The sequence below is a fragment of the Nicotiana tabacum genome, chromosome 19 (assembly GCF_000715075.1).
Source record: "Nicotiana tabacum cultivar K326 chromosome 19, ASM71507v2, whole genome shotgun sequence".
In the NCBI taxonomy this organism is placed as follows: domain Eukaryota; kingdom Viridiplantae; phylum Streptophyta; class Magnoliopsida; order Solanales; family Solanaceae; genus Nicotiana; species Nicotiana tabacum.
The window spans coordinates 17,060,266-17,071,583 of record NC_134098.1 but is presented as its reverse complement, the minus strand read 5'-3'; the positions used below and the strand labels follow the sequence as shown (position 1 = coordinate 17,071,583).

The following is an 11,318-nucleotide window of genomic DNA, read 5'->3' as shown; positions in this document are numbered from 1 at the left end:
CAAAATGTTGATCGAAGTCAAACTTGGCCTTTTAAGGCTAACTTAAGGAACCAAGTGTTCCGATTTCAACCCACACACTTCCAAATTCCGAACCAACCATCCCCGTAAGTCATAAATTAATAAAAGCATGCCCGGGGAGTTTTATTTTAGGGAACGGGTTTCTAAAAGTTAAAATGACTGGTTGGGTCATTAAATTCTCCTCCTCTTAAACAAACGTTCGTCCTCGAACGGGTTTAGAATAATACCTGGAGTGTTAAATAAGTTTGGATATTTGCTCCGCATGTCCTCCTCGGTAAATAAGTTTGGATATTTGCTCCGCATATCCTCCTCGGCCTCCCAAGTCGCTTCCTCGACTGGTTGGCCCCTCCACTAGACCTTTACTGCAGAAATCCTCTTGGACCTCAACTGGCGAACTTGTTTATCAACAATGGCAAATGGCTCTTCTTCATAACCCAAACTCTGATCTAGCTGAACTGTGCTGAAGTCCAACACATGTGATAGGTCAGTATGATACTTCCGGAGCATAGATACATGGGAAACCGGATGAACTCCCGATAGACTGGGAGGCAATGCAAGCTCATAAGCAACCTCCCCAACTCGTCTCAACACCTCAAATGGGCCTATAAACCTTGGGCTCAACTTGTCCTTCTTTCCGAATCTCATAATCCCCTTCATCGGCGAAACCTTCAAGAGAACTTTTTCACCTACCATAAAGGATAAATCACGCGCTTTCTGATTCGCGTAACTCTTCTGTCTGGACTGTGCTGTACGAAGTCGCTCCTGAATCAACTTTACCTTTTCCAAGGCATCCCTTACCAAATCAGTACCATATAACTTAGTCTCACCGGGCTCAAACCATCCGATAGGTGAATGGAATCGACGACCATATAAAGCCTCAAATGGAGCCATCTCGATGCTGGATTGGTAACTGTTATTATAAGCAAACTCGGCCAAAGGCAGGAAACGATCCCACTGACCTCCAAAGTCAATCACACATGCCCTGAGCATATCCTCCAAAATCTGAACCGTCCGCTCTGACTGCCCTTCTGTCTGCGGATGAAAGGCTATGCTGAGCTCTACACGGTTCCCCAACTCACTCTACACCGCTCTCCAGAAATGTGAAGTAAACTGAGGGCCTCTATCTGATATGATGGAAATTGGCACACCGTGCAACCGAACTATCTCCTGACTATAAATCTGGGCCAATCTCTCTGAAGTATACATAGTCACAATAGGAATAAAATGTGCCGACTTGGTCAACCTGTCAACAATCACCCAAACTGCATCAAACTTCCTCAAGGTCCGCGGCAACCCAACTACAAAGTCCATAGTAATTCGTTCCCATTTCCACTCTAGTATAGTCATCTGCTGAAGTAGGCCACCTGGCCTTTGGTGCTCATATTTAACTTGATGGCAATTTAGACACCTAGCTACATACTCAACTATGTCCTTTTTCATTCGTCGCCACCAATAATGCTGCCTCAAGTCACGATACATCTTCGTAGCACCTGGATGAATAGAATACCGAGAACTGTGTGCCTCCTCCAGGATCTTTTTCCTCAGTTCATCCACATTAGGAACACACAGACGATCCTGGAGTCACAGAACACCATCTGCACCAATAGTAACTTCCTTGGCACCACTTCGTAGCACAGTTTCTCGAAGAACCATTAAGTGTGAATCATCATACTGGCGAGCTTTGATCTGCTCAAATAGTGAAGACTGAGCTATGACACATGTAAGAATTCGACTGGGCTCTGAAATATCTTACCGTACAAGTCTGTTGGCCAAGGACTGGATATCCAAAGCTAATGGCCTTTCTTCTGCTGAAATGAAAGCCAAACTACCCATGCTTTCTGCCTTTCTACTCAAGGCATCTGCAACTACATTTGCTTTACCTGGATGATATAGGATAGAAATATCATAATCTCTTAGTAATTCCAGCCATCTGCGCTGCCTCAAATTTAGGTCCCTCTGCTTGAACAAATGCTGCAAACTGTGATGATCAGTATAAACTTCACAGGACACCCCATAAAGATAATACCTCCAAATCTTAAGGGAGTGAACAATCGCATCTAACTCCAAATCATGTACCTGATAATTCTACTCGTGGGGTTTTAATTGACGTGAAGAATATGCAATAACTCGCCCCTCCTGCATCAATACACAACCCAAACCAATGCGTGAAGCGTCATAGTACACTGTATACATCCCCGAATCGGAAGGCAACACTAACACCGGTGTTGTAGTCAATGCTGTTTTGAGCTTCTGAAAGCTTACCTCACAATCATCAGACCATCGAAACGGAGCACCCTTCTGGGTTAATTTGGTCAAAGGTGCTGCAATAGATGAAAGGCCCTCCACGAACCGACAATAATAACCTGCTAAACCTAGGAAACTCCTGATCTCAGTCACTGAAGTAGGACGATGCTAATTCTGAACTGCCTCAATCTTTTTGGGATCAACTTTAATACCTTCACCCGATACAATATGTCCCAAAAATGCTACAGACTCTAGCCAAAACTCATATTTAGAGAACTTAGCATATAGCTTTTGTTCCCGCAATGTCTGGAGCACTACTCTCATATGCTGCTCATGTTCCTCCTTGCTGCGACAAGAGTGGGTTGCTCTAGTGGTAAGCACCCTCCACTTCCAACCAAGAGGTTGTGAGTTCGAGTCACCCCAAGAGCAAGGTGGGGAGTTCTTGGAGGGAGGGAGCCGAGGGTCTATCAGAAATGGCATCTCTACCCCTGGGTAGGGGTAAAGTCTGCGTACATACTACCCTCCCCAGACCCCTCTAGTGGGATTATACTGGGTTGTTGTTGTTGTTGTTCCTCCTTGCTGTGCGAGTAGATCAAAATGTCATCAATGAAGACAATGACAAACAAATCAATATATGGCCTGAATACTCTGTTCATCAGATCCATAAACGTTGTCGGGGCATTAGTTAAACCGAAAGACATTACCAAAAACTCATAATGACCATATCTAATACGAAAAACAGTTTTCGAAACATCCGAATCTCGAATCTTCAACTGATGATACCCCGACCTCAAGTCGATCTTAGAGAACACCCTAGCACCCTGCAACTGGTCAAATAGGTCATCAATACGCGGCAACGGGTACTTGTTCTTAATAGTGACTTTGTTCAATTGGCAATAAACAATACACATCCGCATTGTTCCATCCTTCCTTTTCACAAATAATACCAGTGCACCCCAAGGCGATACACTCGGTCTGATGAACCCTTTGGCTAGTAACTCTTCAAGTTGCTCTTTTAATTCTTTCAATTCTTTCGGAGCCATGCGATAAAGTGGGATAGATATAGGCTGGGTATCTGGAGCCACGTCAATACAAAAATCAATATCACGATCAGGTGGCATACCTGGAAGATCTGAAGGAAATACATCGGAGAACTCCCGAACTACTGGCACTGAATCAATAGCCGGAGTCTCTACAGTAGTATCCCGAACATAGGCTAGATAAGCCAAACAACCCTTCTCAACCATGTGTTGAGCCTTTATAAAAGAAATAAACCGATTAAATGAACTAACCAATGAACCCTTCCACTCCAGCCTAGGCAAAGATGGAATAGCCAAGGTAACAGTTTTGGCATGGCAATCTAGAATAGCACGATATGGAGATAACCAGTCCATACCCAGAATAATTTCAAAATCGATCATCTCGAGCAATAAGAGATCTGTTCTAGTTTCATAACCACAGAATGTAATAATACAGGACCGGTAGATCCAATTCACAATAATAGAATCGCCTACAGGAGTGGACACATAAACAGGAGTACTCAAGGACTCACAAGAAATACCCAGGAATGGAGCAAATAAAGACGACACATATGAATACGTGGATCCTAGATCAAATAATACTGAGGCATCTTTGCTGCAAACAGAAATAATACCTGTAATAATAGCATCTGAGGCCTCTGCATCTGGTCTAGCCGGAAAAGCATAGAACCGAGCTGGAGCGCCAACTAGCTGGCCTCCGCCTGGCTGACCTCCACCTCTAGGATGACCCCTACCCACCTGTCCTCCACCTCTTGGTGGTCGGACTACTGGTGGAGCAACTGGTCCGGTAAGCATAGGCTGCTGACCCTGCTGTACTGGTCTATCCCGAAGCCTGGGGCAAAACCTCCGCATGTGACTGGGATCCCCGCACTCGTAACAACTTTTCGGTGCGATGGGCTGCTGACTAAGTGTCTGGCCCTGGCGAACTGAATACCCAATGGGAGGACCCTGAATAGCTGGTGGGCAGTAGGAACTCTCTGGTATAGCACTGAGATAAGGTCGCACTGGAGCACCTCGAGGAGGTGGTGGTGCTGGAAATGGGGGTCTACTGGACTGCCCCCTCACGAACTGACCTCTGCCCCTAGACAGAGCACCTCTGAACTCTCCAGAGTACCTGAACCGCTTATCTCTCATAATATGCTCTCGGCTCCGCTGACGTACACCCTCAATCCTCCGGGCTATCTCCACAACTCGCTCATAAGAAGTACCCATCTCAACCTCTCGAGCCATAGTGGCCTGAATACCAGTATGTAAACCGGCTACAAACCTCCGCACTCTCTCCGCCTCAGTAGGGAGTATCATAAGTGCATGGCGAGATAATTCAGAAAACCTCGCCTCATAATCAGTCACTGACATCTGACCCTGCTGGAGCTGCTCAAACTCAAACTGCAACTCTTCCCTCTAGGAGGGTGGAATATTCCTGTCCAGGAAGATACGGGTGAACCTTTCCCAAGTCATGGGAGGAGAATCTGCTGGTCTGCCAAGAGCATAAGACTGCCACCATCTACGGGCTCTGCCCTCTAGCTGAAAAGTAGCAAAGTCTACCCCATGAGACTCCAATATCCTCATGTTGTGCAGTCTGTCCCTGCAACGATCAATGAAATCCTGGGGATCCTCATGTCGCTAACCCCCAAGGACAAGAGGATGTAGTCTAGTCCATCTGTCCAATAGTTTCTGAGGATCGGTGACTACAGCTGGCCTGGGCTCAGGTGTAGCTGCTGACACTAGCTGGGCTCCACCCACGGGTAGTGCACCCTGGGTCTGATATATAGCAGCTGCCTGTCCATGAGCCTGCGCGGTAGGGGTCTGTGCTCCCCCGCCCACCTGAGATATGGCTGGGTCTGCCGGAAATAAACCGGCCTGAGTTATATTTTCCATGAACCGAAGCATATGACCCATGACATCCTGAAATCCTGGTGCAGATGTGAAATCCACTGGAGCTGGCTCTTCCACAAGCACCTCACCCTGCTCCTCAATAATGGGATTCTCTACTGGACCCACTGACGGCATAACTGGAACAGTCCTGGGACGTCCTCACCCTTTACCACGGGTTGGAGCCCTCCCTCGGCCTCGGCCTCTGCCTCGGCCTCTAGCAACTAGGGGAGTAGCTCTTCCCTAGTCTGGAACTTCATTCGCGCGTTCTCACCATCTGTGAGAGAATAAGAGAAGGATATTTAGTACTATATTAATTGCACGATGGAATATGAAGAAAGGTAATTTCCTAACACCCTATAGCCTCTTGAAAATAAGTACAGACGTCCCTGTACCGATCCGCAAGACTCTATTAGGCCTGCTCATAACTTGTGAGACCTAAGTGAACCTAGTGCTCTGATACCATATTTTCACGACCTATTTTCACCTATAAGTCGTGATGGCGCCCAACACTACAGCTAGGCAAGCCAACCAATAAATTAAGCATACATTGATAAAATTTTAAAACCAAGAAAATATAATAAAACCCAAACTCTACCAATGTGTGTGCCAAGACCTGGTGTCACAAGTGTATGAGCATCTAGTAGATTATACAAAACCTCAAATGCTATCCGAAATAAAAATAGACAGAATTAAAATACAAAGAGAGACACTAGTAGCTGCAGAACAGATCAGAGAAACAGCTCACCACTATGTCCCTGGATAACGTGAAGTCCCCCACTAGTACTTGCCTCAGTTCCTGCACTAAAAGTGCAGCAAGTGTAATATGAGTACGTAAACAACGTGTACCTAGTAAGTATCAAGCTTAATCTCGAAGTGGTAGAGACAAGATGACTGACTTTGACACTCACTATGGGGCAATAATAATAATTGAAATACAACTAGGATATATAAATCAACATGATTTACAGAATTTACAATAATTTATTTAATCAACGGAAATAATCAAAATTCTTCAAATGCAACAATTCTCAATATATTAATTAAATTCCTTAAATTTGAATAATTTCTAATTTATCACTTAAATATCATTTTCAGGAATAAGAATTAATTATTTAACAAGCAAGAGTAATAATTCATTAAGTTCCAAGGATTTTCTAATTTATCAATTAACTTCGCAAGCTGAAATAAGATATTAAAGTATCGTGTAATTATTATTATTATTAAGCACGATTTCTGCCGAGGATGTACGGCCCGATCCAGAGTGTCGTGTACATTGCCGAGGGACGTGCGGCGCGATCCATAGATGCATCTATCCTGCCGAGGCATTCGGCCCGCTCCACAAGAAAGGAGGACATTTTCTTATGTACCTCCGGAAGGAGAGTATATTTATTATGAGATAAATTCGGGAGAAAGAATAATTTCTTTTAACAATTAATTAATTTAAACAGAAAATCAAACATATAAATTTTTCCATCCTTTAATATTTTGATCTAACAATTCACAATATATATATAGATATATCAAATAATATTAATTATATATATATATATATATATATATATATATATATCAAATAATATTAATTAAACAAGGAATATAATTTACACAAGTAATTCATGCTTTGAGTCCTAAACTACCCGAACTTTAGCATTAATAGTAGCTACGCACGGACTCTCATCACCTCGTGCGTACGTAGCCCCCGCAATTATCAATAATTATTCAATTTAATCCTTATGGGGTAATTTTCCCCTCACAAGATTAGACAAGAGACTTGCCTCGTCTCAAAGTCCACTTTCCGATTATCGCGTCGCGTAAATTTTTCGATTCAATGCCGAAAAATCTGAAACTATCTAAAAGTTATATAAAATAATTAATATATGTTCAATAATTCGAAATTCATCTATTAATTAAATTACTCTATCCAAAATGGTAAAATTCTTAAAATTTACCCCGGGCCCACGTGCTCGGATTACGAAAATTTTTGGATAACAACGTTACCCATAATCTCAAGAACTCAAATTTATAATTTCTATCCAATTCCATAACCATTTTTGTAGTTAAAATCTCATTTTTATAAAAATCTAGTTTTTTTACCTAAACTCTTGATTTTTAAGATTTACTAGTTATAATCTACCTATAATCTATGTATTTAACTCAAAGAGTGTGGAATTAACTTACCTTTCAATTGCTAGCTGAAACCCCCTTCTCAAAAGCTCTTAAATCGCCCGGAAATTGAGGAAAAATGGGCTCAAAATGTCTGAGCCCTGACTTTTTAACCATTCTGCCCAGACAGGTTTTTCGCACCTGCGGAAGGTGTTCGCACCTGCGGAAAAGCCTCGCAGGTGCGAGCTTAGCTTGGCTATCCAGTTTCCGCATCTGCGCCATTTTTCTCGCACCTGCGCGTTCGCAGGTGTGCCCGAGATTCCGTACCTGCGATGGCAGGCTTTCCTTCCCCTTTTCACTTCTGCACATAAAACCTTGCATCTGCGAGAGTCGCACCTGCGACTGTCCAAGCGCAGGTGCGAACGTACTAAAAGCAGAATGCTTCAGCTCCTCTTCAAAATTCCAACATTGATCCGAGCCTCGTCCAGTTAACACTCGGGGACCTCTGGGGCCCCGTCCGAACATACCAACAGGTTTGAAATCATAAAACGGACTCGCTCGAATTCTCAGAACGTGTAAAACAACATCAAATCTAGGAATCACACCCCAAACCAAATTGAATCAAACTTAAGAACTTCAAGTTCTTCAATTTACTTCCAATACGCCGAAACGTACTTAAACTACCCGGAATGACATGAAATTTTGCGTGCAAGTCTTAAATCAGTATACGGAACTATTTCCAAACTCGGAATTCCAAACAGACTTCAATTCCTCAAAAATCTACTCCAAACCAAATTTAAAGAACTTTAAACCTTCAAATAGTTGATTTTCACTATTAACCGCCGAAACGCTCCCGGGTTATCCAAAACCCGATTCGAACATACCCCAAGTCCAAAATCATCATACAAACCTATTGAAACCGTCAAATCCCGATTCCGGAGTCATTTTCTCAAAATGTTGAGCGAAGTCAAACTTGGCCTTTTAAGGTTAACTCAAGGAACCAAGTGTTCCGATTTCAACCTACACACTTCCAAATTCCGAACCAACCATCCCCGCAAGTCATAAATTAATAAAAGCGTGCTCGGGGAGTTTTATTTTAGGGAACGAGTTTCTAAAAGTTAAAATGACCGGTTGGGTCATTACAGACCCTCTCGTCACTACTTCTTCGAGGTAAGACTAGATATTTATGGGGTACACATTGTTTACGTACTCACACTACACTCTGCACTAATCGTGCGAGATCTGAGGCATGTACATCTGGTGGCCAGTCAGGCACGTATCCCCGCTACCGGAAGATCTAGTGGTGAGTTGCTTCCTATGCTCCGTTCTGCAGCACCCAGAGTCTCGTCCTTGTTGTATTTACTTTTCTATCTACTACAAGAAATTGGACTAATTGCGGTAGCAAGTTTTTTATATTCTACTAGTTTACTCGTGCACTTGTGATACCGGGTTTCAAGAAATGCTAGTAGATATTCATGATTTTTGCCTATTAATTTCACTACTTCACTCTTATGTTTATTTTATTCTTTATATCACTATAGTCATTTACTCTTAGTTTCTTTATTAAACAAAAATTTATGACTTAAAAAATATTAAAATAAATAATTAAATGAATAGTTAATCGCTGCCTTGCTTAATGTCGACGTTAGGCGACATCACGATCTACGGTAAAAATTAGGTGGTGACACGTTTCGTCCTCGGTATGAAAAGCCCCATCTTTACAACTCTATAGTAGTGCTAGAGCCTCGATATTCCCCACCTTGCCAACTAGTATGATTTCACATTTTCGAAGGTTGACTTTTAGGCCTGATAACAAAAATTGAGGAAGCTAGCCAAAGACCGAAAGATGATCTAAATACTTCTGAGATTAAGCAAGGTGAAAAGCTTAAGATGGTTTTATGTTACATTGATTATTAATACACTTTAATTTATTTTTTTTGATAATTTTGTGTCATTACAATTATGTTTAATGTTTATTCATCTAGGAATCCTTCATTTTATTTTATCTTTTTGAAACTTTCCTTCTTCTAAAACCTTGCTGCAAGCCGTTGATACACTAGATGCTTCACTTTTTCAATTTTATAGTAAATAACATGTTTCTCTACTTATTATTAGATGGTTCACTTAAATCTATAAGACAGTGGACTACACAAAATTGAGGAAGCATGCCAAAATCTGCAGGATCATCTAAGTGCTTCTGAGATCAAGCAAGGTGAAGAGCTTAAGATGAGTTTTGTTACATTAATAAATAATAGTATTACATCTCAAAATCATTTGAGATTTTGATGTCAATTTCATTACTGTATATTTTGCTGCTTATTCATCTACAAATCCTTCACTCTGAATTTTCTTTTTGCAAAATTTTTCCTTCTGTTGTTAAAACTTGCTGCAACCTTCACTTGTTGATTTCCGTACTTCAAGCATCATCAGCAAGCAACAAACAATATTTTCAGGACACCTTTACTGCTTTATCATTTATGGAACTTTCTTTATCATTCTGTTGTAGTATCTTCTTTTGTGTCCGGAATGCATTTACTACTAACAGTGATCTCAAGTTGCACCATGGTTTTTGTTTTTTGTGTCTTCTAAGTAGACTAGTTGAAGTACGTCGAGAAATATTTGATTTCAGTTGTGGTTTAAACCAAAAGGTTGTACTTTACGAAGTTCTTTTGAATAAAATAGTGAAAAAACAATTCATGTAGTGTATGAACTATGAAGTACATTCTTCAACTCTATTTATTTCTATTAAACTATTTTTGATAGATCTTCCGCAACTTTATTTTTTATCTTTTATAGTACTAATATAATTCTGCTTCTCTTTTGAATCTCTAAATTAAGTTGTTTTTTTTACAGAAGGTTCTCACTATCAATAGAAGAGGAAGTTGCGGATGTATATGCAAAAAGAAAAAAAAACCTTGGTGAATATATCACTACTTGCGTGTACTGATAGAATAGTTATGTGAATATAAGTAATTAGTTCTAGTCATATGTAATAGGAGTAGGTTATGTGTTATGTATACATATAAATAGGGTTCATTGTAACATAGAATATTAATAATATATATTTTTCTCCCGTACTTTCTCACATGGTATTAGAGCATTGATGAGATAATTATGGTTGTGCGTCATTCCAACGATATCCGGGAAGAAATCAGTCGTCACCGAGCATGTAACGACCCAGCTGGTCGTTTTGAGAGTATTAGCCCCGAACCGCTATTTATTGCTCCCTCAATTTCATTTTGTGGTTACATAACTTGCCGGGGGATTTGTTTTTAGTTTTGGAGTGAAATGGGACACATAGTCCCTAAATTGGGAGTTTAAGTCTAGGAATTGACCGTAGTTCGAATTGTATGAAGACAACTCCGGAATAGAATTTCGACGGTTTCAATAGCTCCGTAGGGTGATTTTGGTCTTAGGAGCGTATTCGGATGTTGAATTGGACGTTCGTAGGTCATTTTAGCGTCAGTTGGCGAAAGTTGGAAAATTGGATGAATTTTGAAAAGTTTGACCGGGGGTAGACGTTTTGATATCGGGGTCGGATTCTGATTTCGGAAGTTGGAGTAAGTCCGTAATGTCAATTATGACTTATATGCAAAATCTGAGTTAAATCGGACTTGATTTGATAGGTTTCGGCATCAGATGTAGAAGTTCGAAGTTTTAAAGTTCATTAGGATTGAATCGATACACAATTCATGTTGTTAGCGTTGTTTGATGTGATTTAAAGATTCGACTAAGGTCGTATGATATTTTAGGACTGGTTGGTATGTTTGGTCGATGTTTCAGGGGCCTCGGGCGGTTTCCGGATAGTTAACGGATCGATTTTGGACTTAGTAGACTGCTAAAGAATTTTGGGTGCTAGTTTTGGTTTCCTTCTTTGCGTTCGCGGCGGAATCCCGCGTTCGCGAAGGCTAGCTGGTGGTAGTGAAGAATTGTTCTTCGCATTCGCGAAGAGGGAGCTGCGTTCACGAATGACTGGGTAGGTGGTGCATTGCGAACGCATGAAGGGGGCCGTGTTCGCGAAGAGGAAGAAGAGGCAGC

At 41.4% G+C, this 11,318-nt stretch overlaps 1 long non-coding RNA gene across 1 annotated transcript; it reads left to right on the top strand.

Moving 5' to 3' along the window:
- The first annotated feature begins 9,033 nt into the window (after positions 1–9,033).
- Positions 9,034–10,321, top strand: LOC107826947 (uncharacterized). The gene is made up of 3 exons (XR_001657387.2): positions 9,034–9,156; positions 9,396–9,492; positions 10,134–10,321. It is a non-coding gene; the product is annotated as an uncharacterized LOC107826947 (long non-coding RNA).
- The last annotated feature ends 997 nt before the right edge of the window (positions 10,322–11,318 follow it).